This window comes from Sminthopsis crassicaudata, chromosome 2 (genome assembly GCF_048593235.1).
Source record: "Sminthopsis crassicaudata isolate SCR6 chromosome 2, ASM4859323v1, whole genome shotgun sequence".
Lineage (NCBI taxonomy): Eukaryota > Metazoa > Chordata > Mammalia > Dasyuromorphia > Dasyuridae > Sminthopsis > Sminthopsis crassicaudata.
In genome coordinates, this window is record NC_133618.1 from 534,288,428 (window position 1) to 534,309,081 (window position 20,654).

The following is a 20,654-nucleotide window of genomic DNA, read 5'->3' on the forward strand; positions in this document are numbered from 1 at the left end:
CATCCAAGTGAGAATACAACAAAAGCTGTTGGAAGGAACTTGACGCATTTGCGATTAGTTTTAGACAATTTGTTCTAATATTGTCTTGAATCATCCGTTTATACACCCATAAAGATTGGATTACTTTACTTGTTTCATTAATCTTTATTTGTTTAATCATCTGTTTAATCTGTTTAATCATTGGTTTAAGTGGAAAGATTACATGAAGATGTTTAGCATTTGACGGTAGAGTCTTCCCGACACGTAGCCCAGCCTTTCTTTTTATAGCTGTTTATTATCCTCTTTTATAGAGCTCCCTGAACCACTTGGAAAGCCTGTAGGATGCTTCAGGGCATTCAATAATATAATACTTTTTCACCAGTGAGAACAGTATTTTGAAAAATTGTTATTTAAATAAACAATATTTGTAGAAAAATTCAACTTTCACTTGGGATCTGTAGTTTGCTTCTTCCAAACCAATGTCAAAATGTTGTTATCTCTGAAGCCTTTCTATAAAATGGTAGGAGGACATGGAAACTGAAAGTGGTCAGAGGGGTCAAATAATCATAGATCAGAGCTTAAAAAAAAAACCTTATTTTATATCATCTCATTTTACAAATGAGGAAACCGAGATTCCAAAAAGTTAAAGGCCCTGTCCAAAGTCACAAAGATAGCAGTAAAAGACAGTGGCAGTGGATAGTGGCTTTAGGAAGACTCATCTTGGTGAGTTCAAATCTAGCTGCAGATACTTGCTAGTTGTGTGATCCTTGACAAATTACTGCCCGGTTTCTTCATCTGTAAAAATGATCTGAAGAAGGAAATGGCAAACTACTCCATTATCTCTGCTAAAAAATGACTCTATAACAACCTCTGATTCCAAATCCAGTGATCTTGTCACTGTATCATGCTCATTCTTAGAAGAGCCATCCTCTCCCTTTGGCTTGCCAAATACTAAGATGCCCTACCCACCCAAACTGGTCGTTCCTTTTAATTTGGGAAGATACCCTGGGCTTGGCCAGGAAGCTGTACTAATTAAGAATGCTGAGAATCTTGCTTTCTCTTTCCAAGTTGGAAGCATTTCCAACTGGACCCAACATCACCAACCCAACCCTGGCATTCTGAAGCCTGCTTGTCAGCCCTGCCAGGAAAAAACCCTGGGCGAATATGAAAATCATATTTCTTCACTTTCCATGTGCTTAGTAAAAAGTGTTATGCCGTCTCTATGGTGACAGCTTCTAAGTGGAACTCTGGTTTTGCTTCAGGATGGTGTGTGAACACAATTTGGACATACTTGAGAAGTATAGTCACCACAAGGAGTATTATTATCTGCAGTGGGAGAGACAGTGGAAGTATTATAGGAGGGGAAACTAAGGAAATGATCCTATGCTTCCTCTAAGGTCATGTTAAACCTAATTCTTTTATCTCCTGGGTAAAGGGGAACCTCCTTGGTTTAAAGATATTAGGTACATTTCTGGCTTGGAATTTTATTTATGCTATTCCCATTTGCACTGATGCTACTTTTTACCTATTTGAATTGTACTTATACTTCACAATCTGCCCTTCACTATCAACCAATCAAATCAATAAACATTATTAACCTCCCAGGTACTGTGCTAAATGCTGGAAATACAAAAGGAAGCAAAAGATGGTCCCTGTCCTGAAGGAACTTACTGTCTAATCTAATCTATAAAGTCTTTCCTTCCTACCTCAGCCAGCTCTGATTTGTTGTACCTTCTCACAATTCCTATGAAATTGTGCTAGGTAGCACAATGAATAGAGTGCAGGGCCTGGAGTCAGGCCTTTCTAGAGTTCAAATCTGGCCTCAGACATTTACTAGCTGTGTGACCCTAGTCAAGTCACTAAATGTTTGCTTTAGTTTCTTCATCTGTAAAATGAACTGGAGAAGGAAATGGCAAACCAGTCTTGTACCACTGCTATGTTACCAAGGAAAACTCATACAACTGAAAATGGCTGACCAAGAACAAAATGGCTATAATGTCCGTTTTAGGAAGAATATTGATGTATTGTAACATATCCAGAAGAAGGGAGTTTTTTCCATAGTACCCTAATCTTGAGTGCATGACATGCAAGGATCAGTTAAAATTACTTAGAATTTTTAGCCTTTGAAAGAGAAAACTGGATTATAGTGGGGGGAGCCAAGGTTGAGGACATGATATTCATTTTCAAAAATTTGGAGGATATTATGTAGAAAATAGATTAGAATTTTTCACCTATCCACAGAATACAGAAGTAAAAGCAAAAGGGAGAAATTATGAAGTAATAAATTTAGGGTCAATATAAGTAAATTCTTCTTAAGGATTAGAGCCATCCCAAGATAGAAGCGGGTGCCTCTACATTTGAGATTTATAAAAACTGTCTGAGCATATGCTGGAAGGGGATTCTTGTTCAGGTATGAGTAGTACTAGATATATTCTGAGTTCCTTTTTCCAGATAGCATTCTATGGTTCTGTGACTATTCATTTGGTACTTATGCACTCCTGACTTTACTACTAACTTTATAGCCTTTGCTTCAGAGGCTTCTCTGACATTGGGGGACACTTTGGGTGACTTCACTTTGTTCCTTGCCCACATATAGACAATCTAGGAAACTCAATATCTGATACCCTCAGTCATAGTTATTGACTTATCTTGAAAGCACAAAGGTTCACAAGAATCAAGGCATGAACAGATTTATTTATCTGTTTAGAGAAGCAAATGGTACTCATAACAAACCCTATAGAAGATAATAATGTCCATCAAGAAGCAACCCTCCCCCAATGTTACTTAAAGTAAAGCTCCATTGGGGGTGCCCAAGTGTTACTTCAGTGATTTCCTCTATACCTTATATGGTCTGAACAGCAGCACCTTTCATGTACTTCATACCTCTTGAATGTCCCAGTAGATGTCACTGAGTAGTCACGCTCTATTCCAGCTCCTTGTCATAATCCTTTCCATCCATTTCCAATCCACTTCAACAGGGCTTCCTATAGCTTTCCAATTTCTTTATACATCAGAAACCTAGATCAATTCCCACCATCTTCTCTAAAACCTCTCTTGTCCATAGTTCTCAGCCCATAGTTACCTATTCTTTGTTAGAACTCTGTAGTATCCACACCCCCAAGATCTCTCCCCAATTCCATTTTTTGTCAAGGTGACTTCACAGTCTAATGTTCTCTCTTTCCCATCACCTGGGTTCTCGTCTCAAGCCGATGCCTCCCATGGGTCTATAGCCTTGGAAAAGCATCCTACTCTCTTCCCTGCTGCTTCTCAGTCCACTGTGATTCCTCCGGGGCCAGTTGATGGAATTATTCATATGATTTGAAGAACCCTTCTTCTTTAGATAAGAGGAGATAAAAATATTTCTCCTCAACCCTTCATTACTGAGTACCAGGATAAAAAAAGATTTATATTTCCTACATATTTCTATGTTCTTATGTTTGTATATCTTGCCTTCCTAGCTATATTATAATCACAAGAGCACATCATTTTAGAATGAATTAACCTTGTTCATCACCTAGTTGATACCGTCCTTTCCCTTTCCTAGTTTTGGTGATAAATTGAGATCCAAAGAAGTGGTAGAATTTCCATAGGTAAAACAAGCAGCAGAGGTAAAACTAAAGATAACTGACAGAATTAGAATGCAGGTATTTTAAGTTCTAATCCAGTCTTCTTTCCAGATTTCTGTCTGGGCAACAGAGAAGAAGGAGAAGGTTTAGAGAGAGTCGCCATGAGTGAGATGAAACACAGCTGGAATTCTTCCACAAAATGGCAGTCCTGAAAAGGATGGCCATAGGACAAAAGTTTCCCAAAGTGGTAATGTAGAACCTAAGGAGAAAAAGGGGTCCAGACAGAGTGCAGACATGAGTGAGTGAGACATATTAACTCATTTGATCCTTATAATAATCCTGGGAAGTAGCTGCTATTATTATCCCCATTTTACAGATCAGAGAAAGGAGACTGGGAAAGATTATGTGATCTCCTCAGGTCATTATAGCTACTAAGTGTCTAGGCCAGATCTTTATGACTCCAAGTCCAAGAGATAATATTTGCATCACTCCCTTATAAGGTGGTTGTGAGGAAAGCACTCTGTAAACTTAACAGCTCTATAGAAATGTGAGATAATTATAATGATAATAACAACCATGACAATCATGTTAACAGGAATAATTCAGGAACTATGGCTGGTTCTTTGCAGAGGGGAACAATTGGCTTAAATTTTCCTATTCAATTTCCCTTCTCTGGATAAGGAACTGAGTATATGTTAATAAATTAATTTTTAATATTAGATATAATTATGCTTCAGCATTTTCAATTTTTAATATTGGATTGTTATTCTATATTCTGTATTTCCAATTAACCCATTATATTTTTGGATGACTCTATTAGGAAGTTTTTTCAAAACAAAATTTCACATATTCAATTGATCATGATTTAAATGTCTGCTGTGGACTTTATGGTACTAGCAGTAGGCTGATTTTACTGAAATACTTAGCTGAGACTTTTCCTACTAAAGAACAGAACTTTTTATTGAAGTTAGGGAGGAATATGAATAATTGGACATGTGTAGTGTCAGTGAGGGTGAGAGAGAGATCAGGTTTTGTCTGGATGAAAGAGTAGACAACTTAGGGTTGTTGGAAGTCACTTTGGGGATAATAGTTGGCTTAGAGTGAACAGAGGGTCACAGAATTGGGACATGAGAGAGAACAAAGAAAAACTTGGCTAACCTCCTAAAGGTCCTGGAAGTTACAATCCTAATGCTGCTGAAAGTAATCTTTTAGTCTGCCATTTATACCCTTTTATTTTTAGATCATACATATAATTTCATTGGGAGGAAATGAGGAAAATCCTTCTCCCAATGCAGAGTAAGACCAGTTCTATAAGCTTTCTTTTCCTTAGGGTTTGAATTTTTCTTTTTCTTTCTCTCTTCTCTCCTCCTTCCTTCCTTCCTTCCTTCCTTCCTTCCTTCCTTCCTTCTTTCCTTCCTTCTTTCCTTCCTTCCTTCCTTCCTTCCTTCCTTCCTTCCTTCCTTCCTTCCTTCCTTCCTTCCTTCCTTCCTTCCTTCCTTCCTTCCTTCCTTCCTTCCTTCCTTCTTTCCTTCCTTCCTTCCTTCCTTCTTTTCAGACATATTTCCATATGAGTCATGTCGGGAAAGAAAATCAAAACAAAAGGGGAAAAAAAACTATGAGAAAGAAAAAAAAAACAATAAAAAAGTGAAAACAGTATGCTTCAATCTTTCTCTGAGAGCAGTTGGCATTTTCCATCCCAAGTCTATTGGAATTGTTTTGGATCATTGTATTGCTGAGAAGAGCTAAGTCTATCAAAGATGATACTGTTACTGAGTTACTTGCTTTTTTTCCTGGTTCTGCTTACTTTACTCAGCATCAATTCATTTAAGTCTTGCTAGGTTTTTCTGAAATTGGCCTGGTCATCAAGTCTTATAGAACAATAGTATTCCAATATACCATTACTATGTGACTCTAGCAATTCTGTTTGCCTCAATTTCCTCATCTGTAAAATGAGATGGAGAAGGAAATGGCAAATCACTCCAGTATATCTGCTGAGAAAGCCCCCAAATGGAGTCATGAAGAGTTGAATACAACTAAAAAATAACAACAATGTGTCAGGTACTCCACTATACTCTAGAGATACAAAGTCCTAAAAAGTTTATAATCTAACAGAGAATAAGAGCCTTAAAGTTGTACAAAGTGCTTTCCTCACAACTTTGTGAAAAAATAATGCAAAAATCATTGTCTCTATTTGAAATTTGGAGAAACTGAGGCTTACAAAGTGACTAAGCAATAGATACATAGTAACACACTTATAAATGTCAGATTGGTAAGCCTAATAGCTCTAAATCCGTATCCTTCCACTATATCACAATTGTTTCTATACAATTAGGTAGCCAACATGACAACCATGTGAATTATATTGGATGCCAATAAGTGGGAACCTTTTGGGAATAGGTCTGAAGGAATTTTAGGTCAGGTAACAAGCAAGTCCTGGCAGAGGAGATGCCTATGTCTTTTGTAAATTCTTAGAAATATGCCCTTTCTATTTTTCTATACTGGTTTCCTTTTTCTAGATCTTCTGGGAACCAGGATATCATTAATAACAAATCATGTCAATCAAACTTCATTTTCTTTTCTGGAAAGTTTACTAAAACTGGTAGATGAGTGAAATTCTGTAGATATAATTTACCTAGATTTTTAACAAATATTGATAAAGAGTAGCCTGTGTAATCTCCAGTGTCCTTATCCTAAGTCCTACTACCATAAGTTAAATCCTCAGAACTTGACTAGCTTTTTCAGCCCTCCCCACCACACACACACACACACACACACACACACACACACACACACACACACATAGGATACTTCTTAGTAAGTAGGAATGTCTCTTCAATCCCATTTGCTGGAGCCCCCACTGGTGGACCCCAAGGTTATCAGTTCAGAATCATTTCCTCAGTTAGCCTTACTTAGTTTTTAGAAAGGTTATATTAAGAATGGTTGCTATAAGAGAACATTTAAGACGTATTAAGAACATTCAGAAAGATGACACACTAAGAATAATTGGTATTAAACATCCCTTTCCCCCCAAAAAAAATCTGACACATTTTCCCACTGCTACATAGAATATGAGGGAAAATGAGCTCAAGCTTAGAGAGCACATAATAGAAAGGGCTAATAGTTTCTAGTTGATGAAACATACCTTCTTTTCTCTGGTAGATAGGGAACTCTAGAGACAAAATGTAGAAAAGGATGTCAGACTTGATGTCTATATAAGATGGCTTGGCTTTATCTTTTGTGTTACAAGACAGAGACTAAGTAAAGGCATTGGTACAATCATAAATGACTGTGATGTTTAAAAAAGTATCAGTAAAAAGAAGAAAGGAGAAGGAGTGAAGATGCCTCTTTAATTCACTTGGTCCTAAAGCTATCTACAATTGGTAGCTTCATAGCATACTATAGGGAAATTGCCATCAAAGCTAGAGGACATGGGGTGGAACTATAACCATTAGGAATGAAAATAAACTTCTGAAACAAAGAGCCACCTCAAGGTGTTTTTTTAGGCTTGAGACTTTGTATTGTCATTGGAATCCATTTAGAACCAAACAGCCAGGAGCATAAAAGTGTGCTCTGATAGAAAACTTGAGGTATAAATGGGTTAATAAACTTAATAGATGGCTTAAAGAAATTCATTTTTGCCTTTAACACCCACACAGTAAATCTCACCAAAGTTTGGGATATTATTGTTATTTTCTACATAGGCTCTACCATATTTCATCTATTTGTGCAAATTAGTATGTGTTTCCATGCCTAGGGCCAAAAATAAATTAGAAGATAGGCCTTAGAAACAAAAATAAGTCCTACTTCTTTCTACCCCAGATTTTAGAAAGGATTTATATAGGACTTTGAGTCTATTTGCTACAGGCTGATTTTTTTTTTTTTAATTTTCTCAACTGGCAGAAAAGATAGGGCTGCATTTATGGGACCTTAAGATGGAATTTTCAACCCTAAGTTATCTTAAAAGTCACTTGTTCCAACCTTTCATTTCTCTCAAAAAGTACACTCACTTTTCCAAGGAATAATATGTAATAATCAACAGAAATAGGATAGAAGGGGAGAAGGTGACCTTAAATAGGTCTAGATCTTCTCTGAAGCACTTACAAGTGGACCAGGTGTAGTCTTGGTTGTTGGTCTTTTGTTCTTGAGGAGGACCATAATAACAGGAAGATGATGCCATGACATCAAGTGAATTGGATTTGAGTAAAAAAAAAAAAGGATGAGCAAAATCATCTGCCTTTACTTTCTCTCCTGGAGCCATGTGGATCCAGTGGCAAGAAACGCATCAGGACTCATGATCCTAGAAAACCCCGAGCTCTTTCTCTGTCACTAACTAATTGGGTAGACTTAAACAAAGTCATTTCTTTTTTGCCTCCGTTTTATTATCTTTAAGATGGGGGTGTTCATATGCCAAAAGGGCTATAAAACTGTATGCTTTGATCCAGCAGTGCTACTATTGGGTCTGTATCCCAAAGAAATAATAAAAGAGGGAAAAGAACCCATATTTGCGATGTCAAAAAAAACAAAAATGAATGGATGTCTGAATAAGTTATGGTATATGAAAGCAATCTTACTATTCTACCAAAAAAAATGAACAGGATGACTTCAGAAAAGCCTGGAAAGATTTACATGAACTGATGCTGAATGAAGTGAGCAGAATCAGGAATACATTGTATTACACAATGACATGATTGTGTGATCAACTTGTGATACATGTGGCTCTTCTCACAATTCAGTGATCTAAAGTAATTCCAATAAACTCTGGATGAAAAATGCTATATGATTTAGAGAGAGAACTATGGAGACTGAATGCAGATTGAAACATATTTTTTTACTTTTCTCTTTCTTCTGTTTTTTCTTCTTCTTGAGGTTTTTCCCTTTCATTCTGATTTTTCTTTCCCAATATGACTCATATGGAAATATGTTAAAAATGAATGTACATATATAACCTAAAAAAAGCAAACAAATAAATAATGCTTGTTGGAAAAATAAAAGATGTGTATTCATGCTTTACCCATCTCCAAGGATTATTGGAAGGCTTTCTACAAATATCTCAGATCCATCTTCAGTCTAGCTAATGTGAAGTCAAAGTTATAATTTTTGTCCCAACCTTCCAACTTCAGAATTTCTGTCTGTGTCACCCTATCTCTCATGCTTGTGATCTTGGACTTTTCTGTGATTCTTCTCTCTTCCTCACCTCCCATATCTAATCAGTGGCAGGTCGTGCTATTGCTTCTGTTTCCTATTTCTACTAACAATATCTTAGCACTAGTATTCATTACCACCAGTCTAAATGATTGCAGTGTCTTCCTAACAGGTTTTCCCATTATTCTTCTCTCTCCTTCATATTGCTCACCAGATTAATCCACGATTAATACACAAATATGTAGTTATGTCATTCCTTCTCTGAAATCTTCAATGATTCCCTACTATCTTCCATGTAAAATCCAAATGCTTTTTGTTTAGCATTCAAAGCCACCCATAGCCTGGCACCAACTTACTCTTCCAGCCTTTTTCCCCTATTACTGTCTTCCATATACTCTGCTCTAACTAAAGCCTGCCCCAGAAGTCCTCACTTAATCACATTTAGCTTGTTTCTTCTAATGTAAAATTGGGGGGGATGCTAAATAATACCTAGACTTCTGATATTATAGAATTATTATAAGACTAGCACAGTGTAAATATATGGTTTTTTTCTGGCTCAGCCCCCTAATTAAACAGATGGGGAGGAAACTGATCCCTTAATTAAACAGACGGGGAAACTGAGGCTCAGGTGAAGTGGCAACTAATTAGTAGTAGATCCTGGCTTGAAGCCCAGGTTTCCAGGACTCATTTTGCAATAAAAGTCATTCTGAAAAGTATTAAAGGCAAAAGATGTATAAGGGATTATTAATAGGACCTCAAGGCAAAATAGAACTGTCCAGGGATGTGGGAAAAGATGAATCAGCACATTTAGTGGTTTTAACAGACTGAAAGAAGGGAACTTAAGTCAAAATCTCTTTGTCTAAACAGAACTGGGATTCATACTAGTGCCTCCCTTCTCTCCCTCCCCCACCAACTTCTGGTCTTCTGTGAAAGGATCAAAACTACCTTCTCTCCTCTTCAGAGAACCCAATTTAAAGCCCAGATTGGAGATTGTTTTTCCCCATGAATCACCTATTGAATTTTAACTGGGAGATGGGAGCAGAGCAATTTCTTTTAGCATTGCTCCAGCCTTAGCAAGGGAGATCACTGGGAGGCGGCCAAAATGGGAAGGAGGTACATTCCATGCCCCAGCCTCCATCCTGGCCTCCCTCATCTTCCCAGACAAGCTGGCTAGCCTGGCCCTGTCTGTTTGCCTTTGCAGCCCAAGGCCAGGGGAAAAGGGATGAATATTTCATGCAACGTCTGTGTTTTTACTCGAAGAGGCCCCGATTGGAGCCATGCAATATTTCACCAGCCCTTGTGTTTGTCGGCTCCGGTAATCATCAGCCTCAATCACTGGTGCGATATTTTATGAATTAATAAAAATGATCATGGGCAGTCCAGGGGGACCCTGGAAAGAAATGCGAGAAGTAGAATTTTAATGAGTACCATAGGGAATTTCAGCCTTTGCGAGCTTCCCCTCCTCCCTGAGTACCCCCACCCTGCCAAACAGCTTCATGCTTGGATCTTTCCTTTTCCTCCCCTTTCCCCTTTAGCAATATCATGGCGAGCTGCTCTAAATCACTGTCACGCAAATTAGGTGTTTCCCATCAGCCTGTTGTTTGGCCCACAACCGGGCTGCCATGTGCCACAAAGGCAGCCCCGGTGCACCTGCTCTCCTGTCCTAATTGAGCAGATGATCTGCCGATTTGTCATGCTTAGCTGTGGTCCCTCTCCCCAGCCCCCATCCAGAGAGTCCCAGCTCAGCCCCGGAACAGGGGTGAGACTACATCTGTAAAATCAATATGTGTGTGTGTGTGTGTGTGTGTGTGTGTGTGTGTGTGTGTGCATATGTGTGTGTATTCGAGTGAGAGCCAGTGTGCCAGGGATGTATTTGGTGATGTGTGTGATGTGTGTGCATGAGAACCTGTGTGCCAGGGGGTGTGCATTGGGGGGAGGGTTATATCAGGAGGGGTGAGAATGACAGATCCCCTACTCATTACTGAATAATTCATTGTGGCGTTAATGTCTTCAGATACCATCTCTCACTTCCTACCTCTTCTCTCATCTGGGCCCACTTGGGAAAACTTGATTATGGCCCCTGCTCTGACGACAGAGTATACAGATAAAAGATAATTGCTTGGCTTGACTCCTCCATTGATATGAAAATAAGATTTAAATTATTCACTCTCGGTTTAAAGGTTAGTTGAAGGTTATTACAGGGGATGAAAAAAAAAAAGATCACTCTTCATAACGGCGGGGTGGGGACGAGACAGGTTTGAAAAGGCCTAATTTGCACGGTAGGCAGAAGCAGGCTTGTTGTGAATAAACGGAGAGGCTCTCAAGAGATTTTGATCTGGGAGAAGTCAATTATTTATAAGCAAATTAGGGCTGGCTTTCCATATACATAAGACACTGTCCTCATCAATAAAGCCTGGATAGTGTATTTAGCCCATTGAGTTTCCCCACTTTCTTCCTTTATGATTGTTTCTGAAACTACCAAGGTGTGGGTTTTTACCCCTTCTCCAAGCAGCATTTTCATTTTAGTGACCTTATTTCAGTGATGTGCCTGCGTGGAGTGATCCTTTTTATATAGATTTTATTTTTTAACCTTCTTGCAGACTCCATTCTCCTTCTGACCCCTTAGCATCTCTGGAATAGCCACAGGGGGAAAGGTAGGCCAGAGATGGGCTCCCACTAGCAACAGCTCCAGGAGGGCTCTAGAAACCTAGCTATCCTGCCCAGCCAAGCATTCTACCCCCTAGCTCCCTTGATGCAACTTTACATATGAAAGTCTTTTCAGTGCCTCTTGTTTCTGAGCAGGCAAATCTCAGTCTGTGTTCAGTTCAATAATTAATGGCATTGCCTGTTCCTGGAAATCAGGCGGTGTTTCAAAAAGTATCCAGTGGCCTCCACCTCACCAACGCTTCATGCATTAATCATCAGCGGCCAATTTTATCAAAATAAATAGCAGGGAAAGTGAGATCGCTTATCTGCTGTAGGATTAGAAAACAGACTCCCTTGTTCCACAGCCTGGCCCAGTTATGCCGTTAAAGAGCATCTGGCTAAGTAGACAGCATGTTTCTGAGACTAGATTTCCCTGGGGTCTACTGTTATTGTGCATTTACACAAATTTTGCACCTATTTATACCTGTAAATGGTGTCCCTTCCAACCTAAATCCTGTAAGCCAACCAGAGGTTGATTATACAAATTGTGTCTGGGGGCAATGAGGGAAATCCATCCCAGAATATGTATACTCGTGTGTGTATGTATGGATATACATATATTGTGTTCATAAGCAAAAAGTATAGTTTTGCTTGTATTGTTTTCTTTCTAGCTAATGGTAGAAATCAGGGAGGGGGGGAATTTAGATGAAGTAGTGGATAGATGTAGTAGTGGTATAAGACATTTACTAACTCGTTACACTGGGCAAGGTGACTCATTGCCTCAGTTTCTCCATCTGTAAAAGAATGATGTGGAGAAGAAAATGGCTAATCACTCCAGTATTTTTGCCAGGAAAACTCAAAATGGACTCATCAAGAGTAGGACATGATTGAAAACTGCTGAACAATAACATGCAAAATAGAGTAAACCTTTTTTTTTTTTTTTTTTTCCTAGAAAAAAAATTCAAAAAAGGCAGAGATCTTGAAAGGAAATAGCTTGGAGTTTGAAAACTGACTTTCTTTCTAGTCTTGGTTTTGCCATGATTTTGCTGTGAGGCTTTGGGCAAACCATTGAAGTTCTTTAAGGCTGAGTTTCTTCATCTGAAAAATGAAAGTAATAATTCCTATCCTATCTAATATAACTTTTTGAGGATAATATGAAATCACAAGTTTTTCTCAAGATTGCAGTTTTCTCATCTATGTAATGGGTGGACTAGATGATCACTTTCTAAGATATCTTCCAGGTCTGACAATGACATGCTTTAAAATGTTCTGAAGAATTAAAATATATAAATGCAAGATTATAATTATGATACCTGGAAGTGAAGAGAGATCCAAATAAAGCTCTGATGCTTGGTAGTTATTTAATCCTGGGCAAATTACTTAACTTTAGTCCCGCCTCAATTTTTTCATCTATAAAATGGGAATAAAATTTGTTCCATCTACTTCATGGGGTTGCTGTTAGAAGAGCTTTTAAAACCTTAATGCTTTATAAATGTGAACCACTGTAGTCCTAGCTCCTCATGTGGAAATTCATCCAGGGATGCACATTGGTAGGAGGTCTGAAGGCTCTGAGAATGTCTAGGTGACTTGTCTACCATTACACAGATAAATATTGTGTATCAGCGAGGGTCAGCAAGAGGACACATTGGATATAAGCTGGACCCAAAGCCTCAAAGCCTCATCTTCCTGAGTTCAACTCAGCCTCAGATACTTATTAGCTTTAAAGTAGGTAAACATTAGCTCTTTATTATAAATCTGAAAGCGTTTGGTAATATATTTTGGAAACATATTTATGTATTGTTTTATGCATAAAATAATATATAAGTATATTATTATATATTGCACATATTTTGGTAATACATATTGTCTATAGCCAAGGAATCACAGAATAATTATGACAGGAAAGGAACTTGAAGGTCCTTTCCATGCATGATGGAAGATACACTGGATTGGAACCAACCACAGGACCTGAATTGGAATCCTAGCTCTGCCACTTTGGGCAGATGACTATTGACTATTGGGCCTCAGTCTCCTTATTGTAAACCAGAACATTTGAGCTAACAGCCTCTAATGTCCTATCCAGTACAAAACCAATGAATTTGGTTAATCCTTTCATTTTCCTTAGGAGGGGGAAAAAGGGATATTTTCTCAGCCATATTTTGGTGAAGAAGCTACAATGTTGCACATTGGGCAAATCACTCAACCCCATTTGCCTCAGTTTCCTCATCTGTAAAGTGAGATGTAGAAGGGAATGACAAACCACTCTAGTATCTTTGCCAGGAAAACCCCAAATGGGGTCATGAAGAGTTGAATATTACTGAAAACTACTGAACAACAACAATTATGTGTCAGAGACAGGATTTGAAGGTTTTCCTAGTATTCTGTCCATCATCACTATTCAATACTACTTCTATCACTCAAGTACATATCACATCTAGAACTTCAGAGGCCATAGCCTAATGCCCTCATTGTACAGATGAGGAAACTGAGACCCCCACGAGGATAAGTGGCTTGTTAAAGGAAATCACCAGAGGTGGGACTTGACTTCAGGACCTTTAACTCCAGAATCATTGTCCTTTCCCCTGTACCATACATACTCTCCAAGAAATTTTTAATTGGATAGCCTTCAGTGGCTCTGGAGAAAGAGGAAAGTTTCCTTTCTAGGAAGCCTGGATCCGAGTCTGTCACTTTTTTCCCTCTGTCATTTTTTCCCTTTTCTCTCTGTAAAGTGAAGAATCCTTTGGAGACAAGTGTGGCTTAGGGAGAGGAAAATATAAGCAGCCCTTTGGGCCACTCTGGAGTCAGGAGTAATAGATTCCACCCTCTCCTATAATGGGGAGGGGGAAGGAAAAGAGAATGGAACTTCTGACATGGTGGAAAAAAACCTCGACAATAATAACAACATTAAAGGAGTCTCTGTATTCCCTGTGGCCTTCCTGCTGAAAACCCCCTGGGCCTCAAGAGCATAGAGCAACAAGGGCAAGCAAGAGCCAGGAGCTGATTCCCCATGGACTTTCTAGTCAGGAAAACATGGGGGAAGCAGTTTGGGGATTTATGGGGAAGAGTTCCTGGTGCATTGTGGGCCATTACACCAAGGAGGTGGGGAAATGTGAGGAGGCTGAAGGGGAGGGGGAAGAACTTGTACTCCCTGGTTACGATCAATCAGGACAAGACTTTCTTGACATAATTACAAGGTCTCCAAGTTAAGAACTAATGTGATTTCTCTTTCTGTGTTTGGTTTGAAATGGGAGGTTGGCAAAGCTTGCCAGCTTCCATTCCATTTGTCTTTAGAGAAGAATATCAGAGAAAAAATTGGTCATTCCAAGTGAAGCCTGGCCTTCAGGTGGACAGGGGGTGTTTGGAAATACGGTGTAGGAAAGCAGAGCTGGGAGCTGCTGAGGCTGGAGGTGCAGACTTCTCAATTTAAATTCTCAAGTTTAACTCTCTTGAATGTCTAATTCACCAGAGCTTGCAAGGTAATCTTCCAGGTTACACCATTCTGCCAGTGCTCACCTACACCATGAAGCTTTGTGAATCCCCAAGCCATGAAAGCTCCAAGGATGGAGTTCTCACCCTCCGTTCTATCCACTTTTGGTACCTCCCTCTCCTCTGCTGCAGACCCCCTCTGCCAATTCTGTGCCAATTTTTCTCCTTTCTCTTTCTTTATCTTAGTAACAAATCCTAGGAAAAGCAACATTGTACCTTCCTCAACTAAGTATGTATGAGAAAGTATCCTTTTTTTCCCTCCTAAGGAAAATGGAAGCATCAACCTTAAATTCATTGGTTTAGTACTGGAAGGGATTTTAAAGGCTATCTAGCTTAGATCTTCTGGTTTACAGCTAAGGAAACAGGGGCCCAAACACCTTGCCCAAAGTCACTAACCAACCCCAATATGGCAGAGCTACGGTTCCTATTCAGGTCTTGTGAACTTCCCTATGGCTGAGATCTAGAACTCTGTCTCTTGATTGAGCTAAGTTATCTAGCTCCCAATGGGAAGAATCCCTCAACTGTAGTGTCTGGCATATATTCTTCTAGATACACTTTCTCTGATTTCTGTTTTGCTGTCAACTCGGGTAAATAGGTTTCTTTACTATGTGCTGTGTCCACTGGGAAACTGGCATTTGTGGGAAGAGTAAGTCTTAAGCATAAATCTTGGGGTCCTCCTTTCTTCCAATAATGAAAAGGGACAAAAAAGTTTAGTTGGAAAATGCAAATCATGTCCTTTAGATTAACAATCTTTAAGGGAATAAAAATAATTCCTCTCTCTGAGGAGAGCAGAGTGACTAAACTTCTAACCTCAACCTCCTGCTTTTTTGGTCTGTCAGGATAGAAAGTCTTCCTTGGAGAAGAGTGGGGGGAGAAGAAGCTATAGACATCCATTTTAGCTCCCTTCAAGCCATACAACAACACTCCCATATTGCCTATGAGGGAGGGTTTTCACTGCATTCATGTAACACCCATGAATGAACCAAAAAAGTATAAATTAAAAGTTTGTGATACAGAAGATAAGCAGAGAAGACAGATAAAGGTAAAGCTGAACATGTGGGATGAGAATAGGTTACCAAGGTTTTGATATTAAGCAGAGGATTTTGGACTTAATGAAGTAGAAATCCAGAGTCATTGCATGTTTAATTTAGCTGGATGAATTGGAGTTAGGAAGGCCAGCCAGGGGGCTGTTGTAATAATCTAAGTGTGAGGTAATGGGAACCTGGACTGAGGAAGGGATTGAAAGAAAGGACCTGTGAAGAGAAACCTTTCAAAGTGTAAAGGTGGGGTGGGGAGTGAGGTCAACTATCTTACAAAAGAAACAAACAATGGGACTTGGAGAAATAGCCAAAAAGGAGGAAAGAAGTGGAAGAGTTAAAGATGGCAATTAAGATTTCTTACCTGGGAGATTTGAAAGAAAGGTGGCAACACAAATAAAAATCTGTTAAATTGGGAAGGAGGCCCAATCTGAGGGGGAGAAGATAATGAGTTCACTTTGGGACATGTTGAGTTAGAAGTAACAACAGACTATCCAATTCAATTTGATTTAATTAAACAAATTATCTACCTAATACATAAAAGGTTTATATAATGTTGTGTGGTAGGGATACAATGATGACAAAAAAATAAAATAAAAAGGTGTTTATGTAGTACTTGCATGTTTGCAAATTTTTCTTACAGAATTTGAGTCCCTGCAATAACTTTTAAGGTAACTATTACATATTACTATTAATCCTATTTCACAGATGGGGAAACAGAAACCATGAAATTTAAATTAGCCCAGCTAGAAAGTTTCAGAGGAGTATGAACTCATCTGGACTTCAAACCAAGCATTTCATCTATTATTCCAATCCTTGCCTTGTCCTGGAAGCAATGTGACTTGTTTGCTATAAGGTAGGATTATTGTTTATCATTTTTTAAGGAGAATCAATTATGATAGGGAACAAAGAGAGATCCAGGCAAAATGCTCCAGGAATTTTTTAAGAGAAAATACTTTTAGGCACATATGTGCTGGGAGAGAGAGCTGCAAGGAAGGGGGTGGGAATCAAGCAAGATTTCTTAGAGGAAGTAGTACCTGGACTGAATCTAGAAAGAAAAGAACGATTTCATCAGGCAGAAATAGGCAGGGAATACATTCCAGATATGAGAGGCAGTGTTTATAAATGCATAAAACTAGGAAATGATAAGGGGTAATTCAAGAATTAACTAATATTCAATTTGCCTGAAACACTGAGTGTACATGGGTGAGTAATATGTTGTTGTTTGTCCTTTGTTCTAGAAGATAACCATAGCAATTAGGAAGATGACCATAATATATGAAAGAAGGCAGGAGATGGAAGCTAGAGTCAGATTACAGGTAACTCTAAATGCCAGAATAAGGGATTTATTTTTTATTCTTTAGACAAAAGGTCTGGGGGTAGAGGATTGACTTAGATGGAATGGTATAATAGAAAAACCATTGGACCTGAATTTAAAGCTCAGCTATAACATTAGCCATGTGACCTTGGGCAAATAACCCTTTGTGAAATTGAATTTCCTGATTTGTAAAATGAGGTTAATAATCCATACTCTACTTTTCTCACAGGATTATTTTCAGGAAATTATCTTTGCAGTCCTTAAAAATACTAGGAAAATATGAACTATTATTATTGGTTATTATTGTCATTATTAATGATAATGTATATTATTACTTATACATTAGTAAGATTACTTTGACAGTTATGTGCAAAATGGACTGAAGAGGATAAGAAAGGATTCTGGGAAATCACTATGGGGGCCAGAGTGAATAGAGAGCATGTAAAAAAGATAATAAAGTTTTGGAAATTAACAGAATTCCACAGGACTTAGTGGATGGAGGAGGAAGAGGAGAGATTTTTTAAAATGTGGTTTTTAAGACAAAATCATTAATAATATTGTGATAACTTCAATTTAAAATAAAAAGGTTAAAAGGGAGACAGTTTTAACGAAGAAGATGATAATTTCAGTTTGGGGTATTTTGAGCTTTGGAAAGATTTAATTTAGTGGTATCAAGTTCAAATAGAAATAGATTCTGCCTCTATGTATTGATTTTGTTGTTGTTATTTTTTTATTTAATTTTTTTTTAGTTGTTTTGGTCACGACCAACACCTTATGACTGCATTTGGGGTTTTCTTGGCAGAGATACTAGAATGGTTTGCTCCAATTTTTCTCTAGCTCATTTTAAAATTAGTAAACTGAAGCAAACAAGGTTAAGTAACTTGCCCAGGCTCACACTAATGAATGTGTGAGTGTCTGAGTTAGTGTCTAGTAAGTGTCTGAGTCTGGATTTGAACTCAGGAAGATGAGTCTCCCTGACTTTAGGCCAGTACTTTAATCACTGTCACCTATTAACTCTATCTATGTTAACTATTATATTTTTATCAATTATATTTAAACATTTCTGAATTACATTTTAATTTGATTCAGACCTTATTCAGGAATCTTGCAGGTCACTTGCTCCTGATGGGAAGCTAATTTGATACCTCTGCTTTAGATGGGAGATGTTTATCACGAAGTTGGAGAATATAGGCTTTAAACCCAGGGGAAAATATAAGTTCCTCTGGGTATTGGACTTGGAATCAATAGAGATTTGAATTTGAATCCTAGCCCTACCACTTATTAGTTGTGTTACCTTGGGGAAATTCCTTAAGCTGTTAGAACCTCAAAGGGTAAAATGAGATGATAATACTTTTAATATCAGTCTCATAGAGTGCTCCCCAAAAAGGCCCTTTTCAAATCTTAAAGAACTATATAAATGGAAGCTATTATTAATAATACTATCTATGCATTCCAAGCATCTAGCAACTGTCATTCAATTGAGTTGAATGCATGGATTTTAGAATCCTCTTTGAAGAAACAATAATCTAACCCCAGAGAATAAATAAATAAGGTCACCCAGGGAAGATTTTGTAGCCTGAAAAAAGAAGAAGGTCAAGGGCAAAACTATGAGTGACAGCAACACTTAGATAGGGAGAAGCAGTCAGGACAACACCCAAATAAATCACAAAAGTCACAGGGCTTTTGTTGTTGATCTTGCTGACAGATATACATTATAAAGATCAAAATGCATTCCAGGAGTATAGATGACAAGAAATCTTCTCCTTTGCCTAGGCTTTATTCTTGTTCAACTTCATTTGTCAACAAAAGAGGATTTGAAAAATGACAGGTCTTGGGTAACTCTAGCTAGTATATAGGTCTTGGGGGATTATTTTGGCCAGAGATACAAAAATGAGTTTTAGAGACATGGGATCCTCTCTAGTGGTTAAATAATCATTATAAATGGTTATAATTTATATAACTCTATATCAGGTTAATCATCTTATGACTTTTAATTAGCATCATATACAGGCATCCTAATAACAGCAACAATAATAATGGACTAAATCTTAGTTCAGGTTGATTTTTAAAAAAATTTCCCTTGGCTAAATGTGGTCGCTTATAGCCTCTATCACTGATTAAAGAAACTAACAAATTTGCCTTTGTCAGGGAGTGGCTTTCTAGTCACTACATCTTAGCAGATAGGAACTCTGAGCCCAAAGCCAAAGCCACAAGAATATAAATGGAGGAAAGCTCAGTAATAACTCATGGAGATTCTGAATAGAGCCAGTGCTATAACCAGAAGACAAGAGCATGATGACACCATTAAAGGTATTTAGCAAGCTTATAAAATCAGATTGTGATTTGCTTTGACTACATGTATTCCCTAACTACATTTTTCTCCATGTGTATGATCTCTATGCATGTGTCCTGGTCACATGGTTTCATGGAATGAATTCTTTCCCCATTTTTTTCACTGGCTACATATTTCTTAAATGTCTGTCTTCTATGTCTATTGCCTAGTCACAAATGTTCTATGTCTGTGTGCCCTTTGGTGAGTTAACCTGTTAAAGAATATACCCTATGAGTGCATGGGAGTATTTTTCTTATTCAATTCACTGTGATATTAGGTTAAATGTCTTTTTGTTTTGAATTTAGGTGTCCTACAGCCAAAGGAATGGTAGTAAATATTTTGAGAGGGCTTATGAACTATAGTTTTGAGTAGGCTCTGACTACTGTGGTTCATTCCTAGGTTAGTTCTTGGGAGGACATTCTTGTGAGAGGGACTGTCACCAGGTACTACAAATAGGGGATGAAAAAAGAATAATGAGAAAAAAGGCAACTGAAAAAGAGAATTTGGGCAGGAAGGAGAACCAAAAAGACCAAAGTCATGGAAATTCAAGAAAAGAATATCCAGGAAGGTATCAAAGATCATAAAAAAGTCAAGGGTGATAAGGATAAAGAAAAAATCCACAAGAATGAGCATTTATGAGGCTATTACTGACCTCTAAGAGAATGATTTCAGTAAAGTGGTGAGGGAATAAGCCAAATTACAAGGGAATGATAAAAAGAATGAGTGGTAGGGGCAGCTGGTTGGTATAGTGAATAGAACACTAGCCTTGAAGGAGGACCTGAGTTCAAAACTGGCCTCAGACACTTCTTAGCTATGTGACCCCAGGCAAGTCACTTAGCCCTAGTTGCCTCAGCAGGAAAAAAAAAGTACATACTTAGAATGAATGGTAAGAAAGTGGAGGCAATGATTGTAGATTCCTTTTTCTGAAATTTGAGCAGCAAAAACTGGAGGGGATAGTTAACTATGGAGAGGTTTTGAGATATAGGAGACAGAGGAGGAAGCAGTTCATGAAGACCTTCAGGAAGTATGATGTCAGAAGATCTGACCTTCAAAGAAAAAGAGATTTCAAAATGAAATTAATGACAAAAACAGGAGATGGGAGTTAAGGGTGAATATTAGATACTCTATGGTTAACTCTATTTTCCACT

The 20,654-nt window shown here is 38.1% G+C and overlaps 1 long non-coding RNA gene across 1 annotated transcript in view; it reads left to right on the forward strand.

Annotated features, from left to right (window-relative positions):
* The window catches only part of LOC141558051 (uncharacterized), an 89,868-nt gene that overhangs the window by 50,894 nt on the left and 18,320 nt on the right, over window positions 1-20,654 (forward strand). Inside the window, exons 2-4 of the long non-coding RNA XR_012486940.1 lie at window positions 16,565-16,712; window positions 17,098-17,175; window positions 19,323-19,484. This is a non-coding gene — a long non-coding RNA (uncharacterized LOC141558051). The remainder of the gene's footprint in view (window positions 1-16,564; window positions 16,713-17,097; window positions 17,176-19,322; window positions 19,485-20,654) is intronic.